Here is a 21663-nt window from a genome sequence, read left to right as displayed (position 1 = left end):
CACATTGATTGATTTGCTTATGCCAAACCATTCTTGCATCCCTGGAGTGAATCCAAATTGATCATGGTGTATGATCTTTTTAAGTATTGTTGGATTTGATTTGCTACTATTTTGTTAAGGATTCTGTATTCATCAAGGATATTGACCTGTAACATATTTTTTTGTAGTGTCTTTGTGTGGTTTTGGTATCAAGGTGATAGTGGTTTCACAGAATGAATTTGGGAGCGTTCCCTCCTCTTCAATTTTTTGGAATTGTTGAAGAAGGATAGGTATAAGTTTTTCATTTTACGTTTGGTACAATTCCCCAGTGAAGCTGTCCCATCCTGGGCTTTTGTTTGCAGGGAGTTTTTTATTACAGACTCTATTTCACTGCTAGTGATCAGTCTGTTCAAACTATCTGTTTCTTCTTGACTCAATTTTGGCAGGCCGTAAGTTTCTAGAAATTTGTCTATTTCTTGTAGGTAGTCCTATTTGTTGGCATATAACTGTTCATAGTATTCTCTCATTATTTTTTGTATTTCTGTGGCATCAGTTATTATTTCTCCTCTTTCATTTCTTATTTTGTTTTCGTTTTTTGGGGGGGTCACCTCTCTTTTCTTCTTGGTGAGCTTAGCTAGAGGTTTGTTGATTTCATTTACCTTTTCAAATAACCAGTTCTTGTTTTTACTGATATTTTCTATTGGTTTTAATTTCTATTTTATTTATTTTCTCTCTGATCTTTATTATTTCCTTCTTTCTGATGACTATGGGCTTTTGGGTTTTGTTTGTTCTTTTTCTAATTCTTTTAGGTGGTAAGTTAGGTTGTTTATTTGAGATTTTTCTTGTTTCTTCAGGAAGGCCTGTATCACTATGAACTTCCCTCTTAGAATTGCTTTTGCTGCCTCCCATAAATTTTATAAGGTTGTGTTTCCATTTTCATTTGTCTCAAGGTATTTTCTGATTTCTTCTTTGATTTCATCATTGACCCATTTGTAGTAGCATGTTGTTCACTATCCATGTGTTTATTCTATTCCCAGTTTTCTTTCTGTGGTTAATTTCTAGTTTCATACAGTTATGTTCAGAAAAAATGCTTGAAATAATTTCTATCCTTTTAAATTTGTTGAGATTTGTTTTGTGACCTAGTATGTGCTCTATCCTAGAGAAGGTTCCATGCATACTTGAAAAGAATCTGTATTTTGGTTTTGTTTTCGTTTTTGTTTTTTTTTTGGATGTAGGATCTTGTAGATATAAATTAAGTCCAACTGGTCAATTGTGCCATTTAAGATCTCTGTTGCCTTATGATCTCTCCATTGATGTCAGTAAGGTGTTAATGTCTCCTACTATTATTGTATTATGGTCAATTTCTTCCTGTATGTCTGTTAGTATTTGCTTTGTATAGTTAGGTGCTCCTATATTGGGTGCATATATGTTAATGAGTGTAATATCCTCTTCTTGTATTGATCCCTTTATCATTAGATAATGCTCTTCTTTGTCTTTTTTATGGCCTTGGTTTTAAAGTCTATTTTGTCTGATATGTTTATTGCTACCCTCACTCTCTTGCCATTTCCATTTGCACGAAATATCTTTTTCCATCCCCTTACTTTTAGTTTGTGTCTTTCACCCTGAAGTGAGTCTCTTGTAGTCAGCATATCATAGTTTCTTGTTTTATTATCTAATCTGCCACTCTGTGTCTTTTGATTGGAGCATTTAGTCCATTGACATTTAAAGTAATTATTGATAGGTATGTACTTATTGCCATTTTAATCCTTGTTTTCCAGTTGTCTTTGTAGTTCTCTTTTGTTGTTCTCCTTGTCGTTTTCCTTTTGTGGTTTGATGATTTTCTTTTGTAGTATGCTTGAGTTCTTTCCTTTTTGTTTTTTTGTGAATGTATTGTATGTTTTCTATTTGTGCTTACCATGGAGTTCAAGTATGTTGACCCATAACTATATCTATTTTCTTTAAACTGATAGCCATTCAAGTTAAAACACAGTCTAAATGATCTACATTTTTATCCTCCTTTCTCCCACATTTTGTGACTTTGATGTCCTATTTTAAACCTTCATGCTTATGTTTTTACTATTAATTGTAGTTAAAAGTCATTTTACAATTTTTAAAGTTGTTTTTTAATCTATGTTCTGGCTTATTTAAGTGATTTTCAACCTTTTATATGTTTGCCTTTCCTATTGTGATTTCCCCTTTCCCGTAGACTCTTGCTTCTTTTCTATTTAGAGAAGACCCTTCAATATTACTTTTGGGGTAGCTTAAGTATTGCTGAATCCTTTTAGTTTTTGCTTCTCTGAGAAATTATTTCTTTCTCCTTCTATTCTAAATGATAATCTTGCTGGGTAGAGTGCCGTAGGTTGCAGGTTTTTCTCTTTCAGGACTTTAAATATATAATGCCACTCCCTCCTGGCCTATAAAGTTCCTGCAGAGGAATCAGCTGATAGCCTTATGGGGGTTCCCTTTTAACTGACTCTTTGTTTTTCTCTTGCTGCCTTTATAATCCTCTCTATCTTTAACTTTTGACATTTTAATCATGATATGTCTTAGTGTGAGTCTGTTTAGGTACATCTGTTTTGGGGCCCTCTGTGCTTCCTATACCTAGATATCTGTTTCCTTCTTTAAGTTTGGGAAGTTTTCAGCTATAATTTCTTCAAATACATTTTCAATGCCCTTCTCTCTCTCTTTTCCTTCTGAAACCCCTATTATGCATAGGTTGGAATGCTTTATATTATCCCATAGATCTTGTATGTTACTTTCTTCTTTTTTTTTTTTTTTTAATTTGTCTTTCTATGTACTGTTTGGATTGGGTGATTTCCATTATTCTGTCTTCCAGATCACTTGTTAGTTCTCCAGTGTCATTTAGTCTGCTACTTATTGCTTCTCTATTGGTTTTTATCATGACAATTGAATTGTCTGTTTTTGATTGGTTCATTTTTTTGGTTTCTAATTCCTTGTTAAAGTGATCTGCATTTCCATTGAAAATCTTTTAAATTCATTTAGAATTTTTATTACCTCATTTTTGAACTCAGGGTCTAGTAGACTGGTGAGGTCTGTTTCATTCATTGTTTTTTCAGGAGATTTCTCTTATTCTTTTAATTGGGAGTAGTTCCTCTCCCTTTCCATTTTACTTAACTTTTTCTGTCTCTGAAATTAAGAGAACCAGTTATCTACTCTGGTCTTGAAGGGGTGTTTTTATGTGGGGCCATCCCTATGTAGACTGTGTGTGTCCAGTATTTTTTGTGTGAGGGCTGGTTTTGTTATGGATGCCGTGCAGAATGGGTGTGGTTGGTGTTATGGGATTTAAACTTTGTGCAGGAATGAGGCAGGGCTTCCTCTATGCTCTGTTGCTATCACAGCCCTGTCAGGGGCAAGTTCTGCTCCCCAGTTTTTGGAGTAGAAGCCCTGAGGCTCAGGTTCTATCAGGCTCCATTGCCCTTGAGTGCAAGATCTGCCACAAAGGATGTGATTGCTGAAGGAAGTGAAGCCTATATGATCACAGAGGACCTATGTGCCACCTGTGTAGCATCTGTGGTTCCACTCAGAAGCAGCCCAATGTTGCATCTCTTTTTCTCTTGTGTTCATCCCAGATCTAGTGCAAGGCTGTGGTTTGGAGTAGCATTGTGACTACACAGGGCACAGAGGGTCAGGGCATTGTGACTGCAGGAATTAAGGTGGCTGTGCTGCCCCGAGATCTGGGCTGCCTCTGTGGCAGACTTCTCCCAGGACTTGTCTGCTCCAGATCTAGTGTAAGCTGTGGTATGGAGTGGGCAGGGCCTAAGTGCCCTCACTGGAAAACAAACCATTGAGTACTCCTGCCCATGGCTTGTCTGCCCAAGATGCAGAGCTTAGCCACTGTGCCCTCTTGTGGTACTGCCCTGTGCATACACTAAAGATGTTCACTGCAGCCCCTCCCCACCTTGTGCACATGCTGAAAATGGGCTCCAAGGTTCACCTGGATCACACCTCAGGTGCCCTAGTATGTCTCCACATAGCTAGACAAAATTTTTGCCCAGATCTTGTGCCAGGCTGTGGTGTGGAGTGAGCAGGGCCAGAGTGTTGTGCCTTGGAATTGATAAGTGCAGCGAAGCAGCAGCTGCCAGTGCAATGCTCTTTCTGCCCTGATTGTTAACAAGCCAGCATGTGTGCACTCCTCACAAATAAAAACCAGGCTTCTCCAGCCCTTCTGTCTGCCTCAGCAGATTTCCCAGCAGGCAAGAGGCCTTGCAGGCAAGACCCTAGGACTGGGATGCTTAGATTGTGGGTTGACCTGCTCACTTCCCAGAACGAGGGACCCCCTGTGTGGACCTTCTCTTCCTTACAGATCCCTCCCAGGGGCTCAGGTCCAACCTGATGCCTTTTTTTCATCCTATCCAATTATGTGGAGATCTTTCCTGCAGCTTTTGTTGTATAGGAGTTCTGTCAGTTTTTCCAGTTAGTTTTCCATGAGAATTGTTACATATGTAGATGTATTTTTGCTGTGTTTGTGGGGGACAGGTGAGCTCCAGGACCTCCTACTATGCCATCTTGATCCCCCTAATTCCTGAAGTCATTTTTATGAAAAGTAAATGGGAACTTTCCAAGTGTAATCTGTATTTAAGTTCATCTCAAAGCCCATATTTTAAAAGCCTTATTTTAATACAATGGAATATTATTCAGCCATAAAAAGAAATACTGCCATTTGCAGCAACATGAATGAAATTCAAGGGCATTATGATAACTGAAGTAAGTCAGACAGAGAAAGACAAACTTTGCATGGTCTTAAAATAATTCCACTATGTGGAATCTAAAGAAGTGGAACTAACTCATAGAAACAGAGTAGAATGGTTGTTACCAGGTGCTGGGGGAAATGGGGAGACGTTGGTCAAAGAGTACAAACTTTCAGTTATAAGATGAATAAGTTCTGGGGATATAATGTACAGCAAGGTGACAATAGTTACCAATACTTTATTGTAAACTTAAAATCTGCTAAGAGAGTAGATCTTAAATGTTCTCACCACACACAAAAAATGGTAACTATGTGAGGTGATGGATGTGTTAACTAACCTTAATGTGGCAGTCGTTTCAGAATATATACATATATCAAATCATCGCATTGTCTGCTTTACTCATACAAACTTCTTTGTCAATTATATCTCTGTAAAGCTGGGAGAAAACCCTTATTTTAAAAGATCTTGGGACTTCCCTGGTGGTCCCGTGGTTAAGAATCCATGCTTCCAATGCAGGGGGCCCAGGTTCGATCCCTGGTCAGGGAATTAAGATCCCACAGGCCGCACAGCAAGGCCAAAATATTTTTAAAATTTTTTTAAAGTAAAAGATCTTGTTTGTAGGGTCTACTAAATATATACTATTGCCACTACTATTGTCTGAATCTTTTTTCCTGAGATAGTCCAACCTCTGAAATAATTAGTTAAGCATCGGTGAAAAGGAAACAGACGTGGGATTGAACAAAAAAAAATTTTTTTAAATAAGGGAACCAAAAAATCAACTGAAGAAATTTAAAGTATGTAATTAACCATAACTATACCTTATTGTTTAGTTTTAAATACCATCCGTAGGCTGACAACTCCCAAATTTTTAACTCCAGTACAGGTGTCCCCAGAGCTCCAGATTCATATATCTAACTGCTTACTTGACATGTCCATGAGGAAATCTTAAAGGCATCTCAAAAGTGGCCCAAACAAAACTCTTTGTTTCCCCATTTCCTACTCTTTTCCCATTCACTCCCACCCCAGTATAGAGAACCTCAATCAGTTCTCAAGCTAAGAATCCTCCTTTTCTCTTATCCTCCCCATTCAATCCAATAGCCAGTCTTTTTCCATTTCCAAAATATATCTTAAATTCACTAACTTTTCTCTATGTCCACCACTGAAGGCCAAACCACTAAAATCTCTAGTCTAGACCACTACAGTAGACTCCCATATCTTCTTACATATTCTATTCTTGCTTCTGTACAGTTAATGCCAAAATGCCTATGAAATAAGGCCACTCTCCTGCCTACAAGCCTCCAATGCTGCCTGTTATATTTAGAATAAAGTTTAGGCTCCTCATTCTGGTTTACAATACTCCTGCCTGTCTCTTCAACTTGCACATGGTACTCTTCTTTCTATTTCTCAAATTCCAAGCCTGTCTTATTTCCTCTGCCTGGAAAAATCTGCCTCCAGATTATTGGAGCATAATTTCAGCATAGTCTCAGGTCCAATGTCACATACTCAGAAAAGACTTCCCTGACATAAATTAATCCATTGTCTCCCAGTCTCTCTCTGTCAAATTGATTGATTATATGTTTACCACAGAAATTTCTTATGGGCTGAATTGTGTTCCCTCCAAATTTATATGTTAAAGTCAAACAGGACCAAGAAGGCAGGACCATCACCCTGGTAAACCAGGAAGGCAGGGCCACCCTGGTTGGCCTAAAGAACAAAGCATCAAGCCAAAGAGGATTATTCTCAAGCCTTAAAGTATAATGAAATTTTCCCCTGCTAGTTTTTGATTTGCTGGGACTTACTTGTGATGCCTTTTTTCTCTCCAGTTTATTCCTTTTGGAATGGAGAATGTCTGTCCTATGCCTGCCCACCACTTGTTCAGTTTGGTTTTTTTTTTTAACATCTTTATTGGAGTATAATTGCTTTGCAATGGTGTGTTAGCTTCTGCTGTAAAACAAAGTGAATCAGCTATACATATACATACATCCCCATATCTCCTCCCTCTTGCGTCTCCCTCCCACCCTCTCTACACTTGTTCAGTTTTACAGGTTCACAACTAGAGAGGAATTTTGCCTCAGGATGAGTCATACCCCAAATCTCACCCATACATTATTAAGATAATATCTAGATGAGATTTTTGGACTTAGACTTGATGCTGGAATGGGTTAAGACTTTTGAAGCTGTTGGGATAGGGCAAATATATTTTGCATGTGAGGACATGAATTTGGGGGTGGGCAGAGTGGAGAGTGTTTGGGGCTGAATTGTGTCCCACCAAAATTCATATGGTGGAAGTCCTAATGCCTAGTACCTCAGAATGTGACTATATTTGGAGATAAGATCTTTCAAAGATAATAAAGCAAAGTAATTAGGGTAGGCCCTAATCCAATATGACTGGACCTTTTAAGAAGGAAGACAATGTGAGGATGCAGGGAGAAGATGGCCATCCGCAAGCCAAGGAGAAGGCCTCAGAAGAAACCAACCCTGCTGACACCTTGAATTTGTACTTCCAGCCTCCAGAACTGTGAAAAAATAAATTTCTGTTATTTAAGCCACCTAGTGTGGTACCTTGTTATGGCAAACCAAGCAAACTAATTCAGAAATTAGCTAAAATTGTCTTGTTTATTTAACTTAGTATTCCCCTGCCCACAAAGCGAGTCTTGCCCTTCTAGTAGGAACAGCCCCATAAGTGCATTGATAATCATGTTAGAGCTCAACAAAGAGGTTAAACCATAGAGCATTCAGGTAACCCCCTCCAGAAAGTTTTTTAAATCTCTTCATACATATCTTCTACAAAGTTTAATGTATTAATCTCAATTCCCCTCTCACAACCTTTTTCTTTCTTCACTCTCCTGCACTGATTCTCAGCACCCATTCCTTTAGCCATACTAGGTTACTTGAAGTTCATGAAATATGCCATGCTGTTTTGCATGGCTATGCCTTTGCACATGCTTTCCCTTTGTCTAGAATAACCCTCGATATCTGCTTAGGCTAGCTAGTGCCTTCTTATACTTCAAAACTCAGCTCAGGGGTTCCTTCCTCAGGGAAACGTTTTTAAAGTCTCCCTGTTTTATATTTATTTTCTATTTCATTAACTTTTGTTCCAATCTATATTGTTTTTTCCTTCTACATTTTTTGGTTTTATTCTTCTATATCCCTGACTCCTTAAGTTGTATGCTAAGCCCATTAATTTTGAGCTGAATCTCACAAGTTGATGATATTTTTGCTATCGTTCAATTCTAAGTGTTTTCCAGCTTCCATTATGATTTCTTCTATGAGTTAAAACATTCCTTGATTTCCAAGCATAATAAGCTATTTTTAAGTTATTTTTCTGTAATTGAGTCTTAATTTAATTGCTTAATTAATGATTATGTAGCCTATAGGTTACCAAAACTTTGAAATTTGCCAAGACTAGCTTTAAGACCTACTACATAGTCAGTTTTCATAAATGTTTCATGTGTGTTTTAAATAATGTGTATTCTCTAATATTCTAATGTCTATTAGACCAAACATTAATGGTGCTCTTCAAATATTGCATCTCCTACTGATTTTTTGTCTGTTTGACCTATCAATTGTTGAAACATTTGTTAAACCAGTGACTTTCAAAATGTGGTTCCTAAACCAGAAACATCAGCAGCACTTGATAACTTTTTAGAAGTGGAAATTCTCAAACTTTACCCTCAGCCTACTGAAGCAGGAACTCTAGAGTGGGCCCAGCAATCTGTGTTCTAACAAGGCTTCCATGGTTTCTGATGTATGTATACTAAAATTTGAACCAGTGCATTAAACAATCCCTCTATAATGGGAGCTTTATCAGTTTCTCCTTGTAGATTTGCCAATGTTTACTTTGGATGTTTTTAATTTTTGTTACCAGGTACGTAGTAATTTTAAATTGTTATATATCTCTAGTGAGTTAAATATTTTATCATTATGACATGGTACTCTTTATCTATAGTAATAACTTTTTATATTAAAGTCAGTTTTTCCTGATACTAATATAGTCTCTCCAGCTTCCTTTTGGTTAGTATTGGCCTGGCATTTTTTTTCCATTTTTTGCTTTTCAATATGTCTGCATAATAATGACGTTTATACATCTCTTGAAATAACATATAGCTGGATTTTGTTTTGTCTTTCAATCTGACAATCTTTGTCATTTCATTGGAGTTTAGTCTATTTACATATAGAGTGATTACCAGAATATTTGGATTTATTCAGACCAAATTATTATGTGGTTTCAACTTGTCTCAAAGTGTCATGAGACACTTTTTTTTCCTCTTTCTTGCCTTCTTTTGGATTGGCTATGTTTTTTCTCCTCTACTTATTTGGAAGTTATATACTCTACACTTATTCTTTTATGGTTGTCCTAGCTATTCTAACATGCAAAGTTAACAAAGTTTAAAATTAATCAGTTTTTATCCTCTTCCCAAACAATACAAGAAAATTAGAGTACTCTAATAACTCCTCCAATTTTTATGATATTGTCTAGTAATTTAATTCTAGCTTGCTTTTTCTCCCTCACAAGTAGATAAATTTATTATTGTTTCACAGACTCATTGATTAGCATCATATTTATGGGTCTGTGACATGTGCAGTCACATAGGGCCCACTGCTCAGAAGGGCCCCATGCTTGATTTCATGTTCTGCTGTTACCATCTTGAAATCCTTAATTTTTAAACAAGGAGCTCTGTATTTTCAGAATCCTTCACTGAGACACCAAAATTATGTGGCCAGATCTTCCATCAAGAATTTATTTTCTTGGGCTTCCCTGGTGGCACAGTGGTTGAGAGTCCGCCTGCCGATGCAGGTTCGTGCCCTGGTATGGGAGGATTCCACATGCCGCGGAGCGGCTGGTCCCGTGGGCCATGGCCGCTGAGCCTGCGCGTCCGGAGCCTGTGCTCCGCAGTGGGAGAGGCCACAACAGTGAGAGGCCCGCGTACCGCAAAAAAAAAAAAAAGAATTTATTTTCTTTCTACTTGAGTTATATCTTTAGAACTTCCTTTAGAGGGTGGCTTTGATGGTAAAATCTCTCTATTATTGCTTGTCTGAAAAAAACATTTTACCCTCTTTGTTTTGAAGATAGTTTTGATGGGTATGGAAGTTTAAATTGACTAATATTTTCTCTCACCACTTTGAATATATTTTCCTGTCTTCACTGTTGCTATTGAGAGCCAGCCAACCATCTAATTTACCTTTTCTTTGTAGGTGATCTGATTTTTTTCTTGTTACTTTTTACTACCTTTTCTTTTTCCCTGGGGTTGTGCATCTCATTATGATGTATCTAGATGTAGATTATTTTGCTTGGGATTTGTTTGGCTTTGTTGGGCTTCCTGGACCTGAAAATACTTTTTAATAATTAATTTTTTTCTGCATTATCTCTTTGAATAATGCCTTTTCCCTATTTATTATCTTCTTCAGAAACTCCTTCTAAATGTAGATCAGACTTTCTTATTCTCTCCTCCAAATCTCTTCATTTCTTTCATATTTTCCATATCCTTGTCTCGGAAGTTATTCTGGATAATTACTTCAAATCTATCCTCAAGAATGTTAATTCTCTTTTTACTTGCATGTGATTGTGGTTTAAACCAATTTTGAGATTTTCATATCAATTATTTCTAGAGGTTATTATGCAAATCGATTTGTTTCCTCCTCATATATTCAAGCTTCCCTCATTTTTTAAAAACACATTAAATAAAGTTATTTTACATTCTGCCTTAAAATCCCCAAAGCTGGAATTTTATAGGTGAATGCCTGCTGTTCATTGCTTCTATTATTTCTCATTAATGGTGCCTGATTTCTTTTGAACTGTTCTAGTCTTCAGAATATTATCTGTGAATTTTTAAAAATATTTATTTATTTGGTTGCACTGGCTCTTAGTTGCAGCAGGTGGGCTCCTTAGTTGTGACTAGCCGGCTCCTTAGTTGTGACATGTGAACTCTTAGTTGCGGCATGCATGTGAGATCTAGTTCCCTGACCAGGTATCAAACCCAAGCCCCCTGCATTGGGAGCACGGAGTCTTATCCACTGCGCCACCAGGGAAGTCCCTATCTGTGAATATTTTGATATCTAGATTAGAGCTGAATTCCCTCGAAGATGAGTTACTTCTACCTGGGGGAGCTACCAAACTAAAACCATTTTAAATTAAATTCCACACTGGAGGTTTTTTGAGCCACACACAGGTAGCATGAATTCAAATTGCAAAACTCATATCGGCTAGCTTGTGTTATGAATCTTTGAATGCTATTTTTCATCTCCACCAAGTTTCAAACAGGCAACTCTCTTTGCTGATCTCTTCTGCATAATGAGATTTATTTTTTTATTCACATTTACACTTCAAATATAGATCTCTGAGCCTCCAGCTTTACTCAGAAGGTTTATGACTGGGTCCTGTCAACAAAAATAAATAATACAGGAGGCTTCAAATAAGAAGAGTTTAGTGACTTCCCTGGCGGTCCAGTGGTTAAGACTTTGCCTACATGCCTTGTGGCCAAAAAAACTAAAACATAAACAATATTGTAACAAATTCAATAAAGACTTTAAAAATGGTCCACATCAAAAAAAATCTTTTAAAAAAAAGAGTTATTTGGGGTCTTAAGAATTGCAATTTGCATGGAAAAGACTCTGACAAGTACAGATTTCTGGTAACTGACTATACTGCTGAACTGAATGAGTAACCATTTTCAGAACTCTAATGGAAAACTGATGAATTCATAAAAGTGCTAACAAAAGATCAAGATGAAAAAAAATTAATTACATGGGACTGAGTGAACTGATGAGGATGATTATAATTTTTGTGACTTTCTGTTTGAATAAAAAAAAAAATCCCCAGAATAAAACCAAACAAACAAAAAAAAAGAATTGCAATTTGAAGAACTTCCCAGGTGGTGCAGTGGTTAAGACATTGTGCTCCCAATGCAGGGGTCCCAGGTTCAATCTCTGGGCGGGGAACTAGATCCGCCCAGATGCATGCCACAACTAAGAGTTCACATGTCACAGCTAAGGAGCCCATGTGTCACAACTAAGACCCAGAGCAACCAAATAAATAAATATTTTAAAATAAAGAAGAATTGCAATTTGAGAGACACAAATTCAGGTAACCCTGAATTACTGCTCCAAGGAAGAGAAAGAGAAGCTTAAAAAGATAAAAAGCCATGGGAATTCCATGGTGGTCCAGTGGTTAGGGCTCTGAGCTTCCACTGCAGGGGGCATGTGATCGAACCCTGGTCGGGAAACGGAAATCCCACAAACCCGCATAGCCAAAAAAAAAAAAAAAAAAGATAAAAAGCAACAGCGTTGTTAAAAGTTGCCTGACAAGAACTGTGATTGACTCTGATGCAAGCTAGAAAATATTTGTCCTTAAGAAATCAGGAGCTGTTTTAGAGTAGGGGTCTGATAAATAGGTAAACTATTACAAGTTATATTAGTGTAAGGGTCCAATAAGTATCTTGAGTTTCTGGCAGGTGCTCTGGATGACTTCATCAGGTCAAAATGTCAGATTCCATCCAAACTGAGATGAGCAGTGCATAAGTCCACTTCCTTAATGGCTTCCTGGTTCCATTTTAGAGACGCTGTTAGCAATACTGACTCCATTTTGATTTTCCTTTCAGAGACCCTCACCTTAAGCATGCCCTGAACTTTAACTTTTACACTTAAAGAAGTAGCACCAAGAAGTCTTCAAAGCAGAGGCTCACATTCTTTAAGAGTTAGCAGAAACCTTCAGGGCAAAAACTGGCTTTAGCACATTATTAGTTCACAGGATATCTGAGTTCACTTCATTTGGAGTTCTCTGCAGAGTTGCTACTTTCCTACTAGCTCAGCAATGGATTTTTTAAAAATTTAATTGAAGTATAGTTGATTTACAGTGTTGTGTCAATCTCTGCTTTACAGCAAAGTGACTCAGTTATACACGTATAGGCATTCTTTTTTTAATATTCTTTTCCATTATGGTTTATCACAGGATATTGAATATAGTTCCCTGTGCTATACAGTAGGACCTTGTTGTTTATCTATCCTATATAAATTTTCATGTGCTAATCCCAAACTCCCAGTATTTCCCTCCCCCACCCCTCTCCCCCTTGGCAACCACAAGTCTGTTCTCTATGTCTGTGAGCCTGTTTCTCTTTTGTAGATAGGTTTATTTGTGCCATAATTTAGATTCTACATATAAGTGATATCATATGGTATTTGTCTTTCTCGTTCTCACTTACTTCCCTTAGTATGATAATCTCTAGGCACATCCATGTTGCTGCAAATGGCATTATTTCATTCTTTTTTATGGCTGAGTAGTATTCCATTGTGTATATATATATATATATATATATATATATATATATATATATATATATACATCTTCATTATCCATTCATCTGTCGGTGGACATTTAGGTTGTTTCCACATTTTGGCTATTGTGAATAGTGCTTTAAGTAGCAAGAGTTTTATTAAGCAAAGCAAAAGTACACTCCCAAGAAAGAAATGAGAGTGAGCTGTCTGGAAACCAAAAGCAGCCCCTCAATGCGGGTAGGGTTGGGTTGTTTAGAGTGGTGGTCCCTCACTGTGTGCTGTGTCATTTGACTGAGAAGTCGATTGACAGCTTTAGGTTATATACGTTTTCTCCTAGTGTGCAGGCACATATCCATAAGCACCCAAGCAAAACCCATGGGGGAGAGGGGGAGGCAAAAAATGCAATGCCAATTTATTCCAAATACAGCATAATGAACCCCGGGTTACTTTGAGTCACGTTTCAGGTCTTGGTGCACCTGTGCCAACCTGTGCTGGTGGTTTTATTTTGCTTGGTCCTGATAAGACTGGAAACTTAGTGGTGGTCCTTGACTAGAAGAGGGAAGATCTCTGGGCATTCTCTAATTACCTGTATAATTAGGTGGGGGAGGGAAAGATGACCCCATCCAGGATGGGGTGGAGACCCATTCATGTCTGACTAACTACCTAACAAATCAGTTAGCAATGGATTTTAAATGACTTTGTATTCTTTACGTTTTATTTGTTTAGTTTGGAGGGTCATTCACAGTATCTAATTGACAACATGCCTGAAATGTAATTCTGCATTTATTTAATCTATAATATAAAAGTTTTGAATCATTAAAATAATTTAAGAAAAAAAGTAGCGACAGACTGGGAGAAGATATTTATAATACATATATATCTGACAAAAGACTCAAATCCACAATACATAAAAAAATTCCTACAAATCAAGAAGAAAAAGACAAACCAAATAAAAAGTGGGCAAAATATTTTTACAGGCACTTCACAAAATAGGATATCCAAATGGCCAATAACTATAAGATACTCACCATTATTAGTCATCAAGGAAATGCAATGACATTCCAATGAAACAGAAAGGAAGGGGGCAGGGCACAACCTTTAAAAGAATGACATAGCCATAGGTCATGACAAAAACTGGTTAGAACCAACTAGGTCCAAGATGGCAAAGATTTGACTTTCAGTGGACCTTGAGCTTAATTATATGCTTCATTGTAATATATCAGCATAAGCTAAGAAGTGTCACACCAACCAGTGCCATGACAGTTCCAAAGCCGACCATCAAAGATCAAAAAGTGGGCTGTGACCCAATTCCTGGAAATCTCACCCTTTCCCCAAAATACTTGGAATAATCCTCATGCTCATTAGCCTATGAAATTACCCAGCCAATAAAAATTAACCACCCCATATTTCGTAACCTCTTGCCTTCTGAGATGGCCCACATTCTGTCTGTGGAGAGTGTTTCTCTCTAAATAAATCCACTTCTTACTTATCACTCTGTCTCTCACTGAATTCTTTCTGCAATGAGACATCAAGAACCTAAGCTTCATTATGTTCTGAGACCTGGTGTGTGATCTCAATTAAAAGACCGTGGGTTCATGTCCCAATCTGGGTTTTGGCTGGGTTTGAGTCCCAGTGTGTGCATTCAAGTCCCAATCTGAGTGGCACAGTTTCACCACTATACACCCAACAGAACTTCTAAATTCTTAAAATGACAATGCCAAATATTGGTGAGGCTATATAACTACTAGAACTCTCATACACTCCTGGTGGTAATATAAATAAGTACGACCACTTTAGAAAACTGTATACCAGCTAAAGCTGAACATATACATACCACATGACCCTAATATCCCACTGACAGGTGTATACCCATGAGAAAATTAATACATATTTCCATCAATGACATATACAAAAATGTTCATAGCATCTTAATAATACCTCTGTGTTATTGTGATATAATAAGAAATACATATTTGTTCTTCATCCCCAGTTCCTGTCACAGAGTTCCTAAAAGGCTTGGAATTTCCTGAGTGATAGGGGTAAGAGGAACATTTTTGTCATTCATAATAAGCCCCTTTCAACCATATCTGAGTTTATGCTAATGTGATGACTCTCAGAAGATACCGGCTTGTTCCCAGAGAAACCAGCCATGTGGCTAGAGAGTTGGAACTTTAAGCCCCACCCCCTGACCTCTGGGGAGGAGAAAGAAGCTGGAAGTTTAGTTAATCATGAATGGCCAGTGAATGAATCAACCATGCCTACATAATGGAACCTTCATAAAAACACTAAACAGTGAGGTTCACAAAGTTTCCAGTTTGGTGAAAACAAGGAGTGCTGGGAGGGTGGTGCACCCAGACAGAGCATGGAAGCTCTGTGCCCACCCACCCACCTCCCACATCTTGCCCTATGCATCTCCTCCACTTGGCTGTTGTTGATAATCCTTTATCCTTTTCTAATAAATTTTATTTATTATATCCTTTATAATATATACAATATATACTTTATAATAAATTGATAATAGTAAATAAACTATTTTCCTGAGTCCTGTGAGCCCTTCTGGTAAACTATCACACCTAAGGAGGGGTCATGGGAATCCCCTGACTTTGTAGCTGACTATGCAGAAGTATGCGAGACCCAGACTTGCAATTGGCATCTGAAGTGGAAAGTTTCTTGTGGGACTGATCCCTTAACCTGTGAAGTCTGTGCTCACTCCATATAGTTAGTGTCAGTGTTGAACTGAGCTACAGAACACCCAGATGGTATCTGGAGAGTGGGAGAATTGATTGTTAATGTGGAAAATCCACATATTTGGAGTCAAAAATGTTCTGTGGGTAAAAACAGATTCTAGTAATCCGTGTTGACAAAAATTAATCAACAGTCACTCTAAGAAAGAAATGGGAAATTTTATTCAAGCCAACTAGAGGATTATAATCCAGGAGACAGTCTTTCAGAAAGCTCTGAGGACTGTTCTACCCTTAGAGGTCAAAGCACAGTTATATATGCTTGTGAGACAAACAGTTATATGTCAAATGACATACTGACAGTTTACACAATCCAGATCAGCACATACAAGGTGAATAGTGGGTCATCATGACCCTCTTACAAGATTGAAAATGAAGGCTATATCCTAAGGAGTTATCAAATAGTGGATCATCATGACCTTTTACAAGATTAAGAAGGAATATTATCTCCTAAGGAGGTCTAGTTAATGCAGATGCGCAATACACACTAAAGGGGAGGGCAGAGGCCCAAATGGCCAGAGAAAATATTATGTTTAAATTTTTCTTGTCTTGCCATAAAATATGGATTTTATTTCATCAATTTCCCCCTTTTGATCATTAATCTTTTGAAAGAAAGCAGTAAGAGACCAAATATTTGGTCCCTTGATGCCACGATGGTTGCTTACCTGCCCTGCGTCCATCATGTTCCTCACTGTCAGGTCTTAATAGCCCAGTGCTTTCTTTCCTTTCAGGGGATTGTACCAATAAGATGTTTGGCAAGGACTAGCAGTCAATTCCAAGTTGTCCAATAGGACTTATGCTAATTTTACCTTGCATGTGCATTGTGCATGTTCACTGATGTATAGAGTACTACAGATGTGATCAATAGTTTCAAGTTGTTTAGATATTGTCTTGGTAGGAGTAGGTGATATACAATGTGTAAGGCAAGAATCTATAACTTTATAAGTTACACAAACAATAATCAAAATTGCCAATAAGAGTAACAATGTCACTAATAAAGGTTTAAGCCAAGATCCTCCTAAACCAAACCAAATTTCTAGTATTTCACCTAAACTGGGAAGAGGATCATTTAGAGTGGAAATTGATTCTTCATATGTGGCATAAGATGAGTTACATCAGAAGATATATCAGGTATAAAACCCAACATTCAGCATGGATTATAGCACAAGTTTCCCCTTGGGAAATAGAATATCAAGGGCCATGTGATTCTGTAGGATCACTTTTTCATCATGGAAACTTCCAAACTGAGCAAGCTGATAACTTGATTACTATCATTCAAAGTTGGCTGAGTACATTTTGTTAAAGCTTCTATGTGAGTAATAATATCTTCTTTTCCAAGTGAAGGAAAAATATATCATGACCAAATGATCATAGCATTGGAAAACTGATCAAACCCAGTGCACTTGCATTAAAGTCCGATTGGCAGGCCTACCCCTAGGTGACCTTGAGACCAAGGGGAACCAATTGTTCATCTTCCTAACCAACCTGGGGAGAGCCAAGGCCAAAATTTGTTCCATAAGTCCTGGGTCCTGTTAAGAGCCATCCAATATTTAACATCTAGTGAAAAGGAGTATTTATGGCCAGGTTCAGAACATGTGCCATTAACTGGCCAGGTAAGAGGGTCTCACTTACTGATACTGGTGGCAGCAGTATCTTACAGAGTACTAGAGTTTCTTTCTTCTAAAATAAAATCTGTAAGGGCAATCCAATTAGAGCCTTGAAGAAGAGAAATCCACCAGTAACCAGTAACCCAGGAGTACTGTATGTGGCCCATCTCATCTGATCTTGGAGGCCAAACAGAATCGTGCCTGATTAGTACCTGTATGGGAGACTACCTGGGAACACAGGGTGCTGGATGTAGGCAATTGGCCACAAACCCAGCAACTGGATTGATTTTTGAAACTCACCTATGATTTCTTCCAAGGAAGAAATACATTTGGTTCATAAGCAAAAGTGTGAGCAATTATCAAAGTAATTAGTGTACAGGCCTGATCTGGGATCTTGTGTCAGCTGTCTATTTCAGACGTCCTGGTCTGGTAGTGTTGGTCTTAGTTAGTGGAAGTTGGGTGTCAGAAAAAGGAGCTGCAATTCAGGAAAGGAGACCTGATATGGCTCCTTCCAATGTCTGTACAGAGTTCTTTATCTGATATGTTTTCCAGTATGCATAATCTCCTATCTGCACGTCATGAGGCATCTGATATTCATCCAAAGATAGATTGCTGTGATAAGCTTTAGAAACAAACTTAGACTATCCTTTTAATAATTCAATTAAACTTTACAACAATGTAACTTAGTAACGAGGAGCCAACTGGGAAGTGAGTCTTAGGCAGTAAATACAAGAAACCTCAAAGGCAGCAACAGTAGAACTTAATGTCCACTGAAACGTTCACTTTTTTATCTCTAAAATACCCTAATTTCTACCAAATATGGCCAAATTAAGACTAATTTGTGGACTTCCCTGATGGCACAGTGGTTAAGAATCCACCTGCCAATGCAGAGGACGTAGGTTCAAGCCCTGGTCTGGGAAGATCCCACATACCGCAGAGCAACTAAGCCCGTGCACCACAACTACTGAGTCTATGCTCTCTAGAGCCCACGAACCACAACTACTGAGCCCATGCGCCACAACTACTGAAGCCCCCATGCCTAGAGCCCATGCTCTGCAACAACAGAAGCCACCACTACGAGAAGCCCGTGCACTACAAAGAGTAGCCCTCGCTCACCGCAACTAGGGAAAGCACGCGTGCAGCAACGAAGACCCAACACAGCCATAAATAAATAAATAAGTAAATGAAAGTACATTTGTTAAAATCTTTAGGGGTTTCCCTGGTGCTGCAGTGGTTGGGAGTCCACCTGCCGATGCGGGGGACGCGTGTTCGTGCCCCGGTCCGGGAAGATCCCGTGTGCCACGGAGCGGCTGGGCCCGTGGGCCATGGCCGCTGGGCCTGTGCGTCCGGAGCCTGTGCTCCACAATGGGAGAGGCCGCGGCGGTGGGAGGCCCGCGTATCGCAAAAAAAAAACAAAAACAAAAGACTAATTTGTTTGAAAAATATTCCTGACTTCAATAAACTTGGTCTGATTATTTACATAAGTTGATCCTACAGGCTCTTTTATATTGGCTGCACTGCATGAAAAGACACTCACCACCACTAATTATTAGAGAAATGTAAATCAAAGCAACAATGAGGTACCACCTCACACCAGTCAGAATGGCCATCATTAAAAAGTCTACAAATAAGAAATGCTGGAGAGAGTGTGGAGAAAAGGGAACCTTCTTACACTGTTGGTGGCAATGTAAATTGGTGCAGCCACTATGGAAATTAGTATAGAGATTCCTCAAGAAACTAAAAATAAAGTTGTCATACGATCCAGCAATTCTACTCCTGGGCATATACCCAGACAAAACTATAATTTAAAAAGATACATGCGCGGGTGGGGCGGGGCAGAGGGCGGGGCAACTGAGGCGCTGTGTCACTCGGTGCAGTCGATGGTGCATGTGGGGGGCGGGGCGGGGGATTGGCTGGGCGTGTCCCCAGGGTCACGTGGTGTGCAGCACGCAGAGTTCTTCAGTCGGTTGGACCCGGAGCGGAGCAGCCGGAGCGGGGCTGTGAGTAGAATAAAGGCAGCCCCCATTGATGACTGAAAATGACAAAGCATCCACCTAACAGACGAGGAATCAGCTTTGAAGTGGGAGGCCAGTTGGAAGCCCGGGACCAGTTAAAAAACTGGTATCCAGCTCACATAGAAGTTATTGATTACGAAGAAGGAAAAGTACTCATCCATTTCAAGCGTTGGAACCATCATTCTGATGAATGGTTCTGCTGGGAAAGTCCTTATTTACGCCCTTTAGAGAAAATACAGCTGAGGAAAGCGGGCTTACATGAAGAGGAAAGATCATCTGAATTTCAAATAAATGAGCAGGTCCTTGCTTGCTGGTCTGATTGTCGTTTTTACCCAGCCAAAATCACTGCTGTTAACAAGGATGGACCATTTTTATTAAAATGGTGACTGATCTCACTTAATATGGGGAAAATCAAGTCAAACTCATAGAAGAAAAAGCTACAAGGATATACTGTACAGCACAGGTACTTAACACTGTGAAATTTTATGATGGAGTAGTTCAGACTGTCAAACATATTCATGTCAAAGCTTTTTCGAAAGATCAGAATATTGTGGGTAATGCTAGGCCTAAGGAAACAGAACACAAAAAGTCTTTCATCATCTCCTGATAAAAGACAGAAGTTTAAAGAGCAGAGAAAAGCCACAGCCGATGTGAAGAAAGACAAAGAGGACAAAGCCTTAAAGACAGAAAAGAGACCCAAACAGCCTGATAAGGAAGGAAAGTTAATCTGTTCTGAAAAGGGGAAAGTGTCAGAGGAGCCTTCCCAAGAACAAGAAGGAAGATAAAGAGAACATTTCAGAAAATGACAGAGAGTATTCTGGAGATGCTCAAGTGGATAAGAAACCTGAAAATGACATTGTGAAGAGTCCGCAAGAAAACTTGAGGGAGCCAAAAAGAAAGCGAGGCAGACCCCCTTCCATAGCTCCTACTGCTGTGGATTCAAACTCTCAAACTTTGCAACCAATAACATTGGAATTGAGAAGACGGAAGATATCAAAAAGAAGTGAAGTCCCATTAAAACGTCCTCGGCTTGACAAAAATTCATCCCAGGAAAAGTAAAAAAACTACTCGGAAAACACTGACAAAGTCCTATCAAGGAGACGGTCCTCCAGGCTGTCCACTAGTGGGACCCACGAGATCCTAGATCCTGACTTGGTTGTATCAGATTTGGTTGATACGGTTACTACTGATGCTTTGCAAAACACATCATCCGGTACCAAGGAGTCTGAAGAAGAAGCGGGGAACATCCTGATCTGCAGCTGTGGTGTCAGCCTTGGAAACAGCATCTGGCAGAGGGGAGATCTCATTCCAAACACATCCATGTCACTGAAGCCAAGAGCAGGGAGGAAGCCCCAAGCTATAGAACTTTGAACAAGGCGGTGGAGAAGCCTCTGCCCCTGCCCTTGCCCCGGTCTGTGGAGGAGTCATATATCACCAGCAAGCACTGCTACCAGAAGCCCCGCACCTACTACCCTGCTGTGGAACAGAAGCTGGTGGTGGAGACCCGGTGCTCTGCCCTTGACGATGCAGTCAACCCCCTCCACGAGAATGGTGACGATTCCCACTCTCCGCGCCTGGGCTGGCCTCTAGAACAAGACAGGAGCAGAGGGGACAGTGACCCCAACCCAGCTCCCCAAAGGTGAAGGAATATGTCTCCAGAAAGGTCCTACCTGAGGAAGCCCCCACTCGGAAGCTGCTGGACAGAGGCGGAGAGGGTTTGCTGAGCTCCCAGCACCAGTGGCAGTTTAACCTGCTGACGCATGTGGAGTCTCTTCAGGACGAAGTTACGCATAGGATGGACTCCATTGAGAAGGAGCTGGACGTGTTGGAGAGCTGGCTGGACTACACTGGGGAGCTGGAGCCCCCGGAGCCTCTGGCCAGGCTTCCGCAGCTCAAGCACTGCATCAAGCAGCTGCTGATGGACCTGGGCAAGGTGCAACAGATTGCACTCTGCTGCTCAACATGAAACTGGGCACCCCCACACTAATGGGGGAACAATCCTGGAGCACCTGCAGGAGGAGCTTCACGTATTTAAATAAATAAACCTAGCATGCCAAATGCACGTGACACTGACTGACTTCAGGGGTCTGGGCAGGGGTGTGATGGACTTGGACAAAGAGGCCATTTTGGCTGCTGGAAGGGAGGGCACTCTGATCTTGAAGCCTACCAAGAAGGTAGCAAATAGACTCTTGGAATTCCCTTCTTCTGTGCACATTGTTGAATGGAGAGTGAGTCTTTTTGCACAAACTTCACTTGAAATCGTGCCACTGATGATAAATGGAATGAGAGCCAAAAATGTTTAGTCGGAAACAGTTGTAAATTCAACTTGCAGCTTATTTAA

The 21663-nt window shown here is 39.5% G+C and overlaps 1 pseudogene; it reads left to right on the top strand.

Moving 5' to 3' along the window:
• Window positions 1-19345: 19345 nt before the first annotated feature.
• LOC136127349 (PHD finger protein 20-like) lies at window positions 19346-21288 on the top strand (annotated as a pseudogene).
• Window positions 21289-21663: the final 375 nt, after the last annotated feature.

This window comes from Phocoena phocoena, chromosome 8, assembly GCF_963924675.1.
Source record: "Phocoena phocoena chromosome 8, mPhoPho1.1, whole genome shotgun sequence".
Classification (NCBI taxonomy): domain Eukaryota; kingdom Metazoa; phylum Chordata; class Mammalia; order Artiodactyla; family Phocoenidae; genus Phocoena; species Phocoena phocoena.
Note: the sequence above shows the minus strand (reverse complement) of the source record. Positions and strands in the feature narration are given on the sequence as shown.